Below are 2,625 nucleotides of genomic sequence, written 5' to 3'. Positions count from 1 at the left end.
AGTGGACATTGGGAAATTTACAGAGAAACTTCTAGCCTCCTCCCTCTCTTTCTCACTCTCTGATTTCTGTGGCCTGCAGAAGAAAATGGTAATGCTCCCAGCTCCGCTTACTTCTCTGCAAAACATGCTATAGATCAATGCTGGTAAAATGGCAACCATTGCTGCTGCAGTCCCAAATAAGCAAAACTTAAAAATGGAATACCACTCACAACATTTTCCGTCTCGTCATGATACCTATCTAGAATATCCTGCTCTATTACCTAACCAAGGGTCAGCCTCAAAACCAAGCTCAGCTCTGAGATTTATTATTCGTACCCTCTCTGGATTGACTTCTGCCAGTCTGAAGAACATATTGTCTCCATGTAGTAGAGGATCACAGAGAACTACTCTGTACTGAAAACAATGCACACCCCAGTTCTTTGCAGTGCAAGCTAGCACCAGGAAGACTTGCTTTTTCCACCACTTGGAACTTGATAGAGTAGGATTCATTTGCCTAAGCACAGATATCTGGTAACATTTCAGATGCCCTACAGTACACTAGCAAGCCTCTGGCTGCCACTCCAGAGGACAGGAGTCTCCTGTAGATACTGTATGGCAGACCCATGTGGATGCCTTGGTTAGCACCTCTAATGGCACTAAGACACCTGCATTTAGCCAATTGGAACACAGCTAAATGCTGAGATAACTCCAAATTAAGAGATATAAATGTTAATGCCTACATATAAAATGAATTTCTGAACTCCCATTACAATCGATACAGTCAGTGGAACAATTCAGCTCATCATAAAGTTCATACTTAGCATCTGATGAGCTAAATACCTCTCTAGGCTCCACTGCTTGCATTGACTGGGTATCTGTTTGCCATAACAGAAGTTTGGACCTCACTGTCCTGTATGTCCATAAATTTAATTGTCTTAATTTCTAATCCTAATTCCACAGAAGTGATTAACACCTCCCCCCTACAGAGAAGGAACTCAGTTTGTCCTCTAATTCTGCCAGTTGGAAGCACCTTTTCTCACAGGCACAGGTCTCTCCTACAACTTTCAAAGTCAGGGACCCACATTGTCTATACCAAAGATTGACCAGAACCTGATATGTTTTTCAATCCAATGTTGATCTCAGACGTGTTGATTGGATATCCTCAGTTTACTAGAATAGAGAAAGCTACAGGAAACGAAAAATAATAAATAAAGGATCAGCTAGCAAACAGTCTACATAAAGCAGACAGAAGTGGGTAAACATTCAGACAACATCTCAGAAACCACAGGGCTGTTTGGAGAATTAACTCAGGAGCAAAGGGTTGAGCAGTCTGCACACTTCAGGGAGAGCTCATGCATAAGGATTTGGTGTTCACAGAAAGGTATGTCTACAACGTGGTGACAAAAAGGCACAGCAAAGGGCATACTAATCCTGTATTACAGCTGGAGTATGTTGCATATTAAAGGTGAGCACTTTCAAACGTTCCCCTGCTCAACTGAGTTACCCAGCGGCTCACGCTGAGAAAGCAGAGAAATACTATTTTCAGCACTTTCCATATATAGTTGATATCTGTTACCCTGTTTTAAAAACACCACACAAAACCCCAAAAAATCTCTTCCAAGTGCACATGTGTTGCAACACAGAGGGAAGTACCCTGAGACCACAGCTCGGAATGAAGGCCTGTGCCTTGAGCAGGCCAACAAATATCAAGTAGAGACCCAAGCACTGTTCAATGTGAGCAAAAAGATGGAATCTGAGCCAAAGACGGTGTAAGAGAGCAGAAAGAGACAAAGGCAAAAACGGGAATCATGTATTTGAAAGCAGTTTACCTCCTGGTTGAGGATGTGAAGGTAGGGGGCAGGCTTGGCTGCAGTGACCACGAGATGGTGGAGTTCCGGATTCTGAGAGGGGGAAGCAGAACAACAAGTAGGACTACCACACTGGACTTTAGGAGAGCAAACTTTGGCCTCTTCAGGGACCTACTTGGAAGAATTCCATGGGCTATGGCTCTCGAAGGTAGGGGAGTCCAGGAGAGCTGGCTTCTGTTTAAGCAGCTCTTCCTCTGTGCTCAGGACCGGTGCATCCCTGTGCGTAGGAAATCTAGTAAACGAGGTAAGAGGCCTGCATGGATGAACAAGGAGCTCCTAGTGAAACTCAAAGAAAAGAGTAAGCTCCATGGAATGTGGAAAGAGGGTCAGGTCACTTGGGAGGCATACAGGAATGCTGCCAGAGCATGTAGGGAAGCAACTAGAAAGGCCAAGGTTCACCTTGAACTAAGTCTAGCAAAGGACATCAAGAACAACAAGAAGGACTTTTTCAAGTATGTCAGCAGTAAACGTAAGACCAGGGGTAATGTGGGACCGCTGCTGAAAGAAATGGGTGCCCTGGTGACAGAAGATACAGAGAAGGCGGAGCTACTGAATGCCTTCTTTGCTTCAGTCTTCACTGTCGAGGCTGGCCCTCAGGCTCCCCAGTCCTGGCAGGTAAGCGAGCAAGCTTGGAGAAAGGATGACCTTCCTTCTGTTGATGTGGATCAGGTTAGGGATCTTTTAAGGAAGCTGGACACCCACAAGTCCATGGGCCCCGACGGAATGCACCCGCGAGTGCTGAAGGAACTGGCAGATGACATTGCTGAGCCACTCTCCA

Source organism: Egretta garzetta, unplaced genomic scaffold (genome assembly GCF_000687185.1).
Source record: "Egretta garzetta isolate BGI_Z169 unplaced genomic scaffold, ASM68718v1 scaffold502, whole genome shotgun sequence".
Taxonomy (NCBI): domain Eukaryota; kingdom Metazoa; phylum Chordata; class Aves; order Pelecaniformes; family Ardeidae; genus Egretta; species Egretta garzetta.
Note: the sequence above shows the minus strand (reverse complement) of the source record.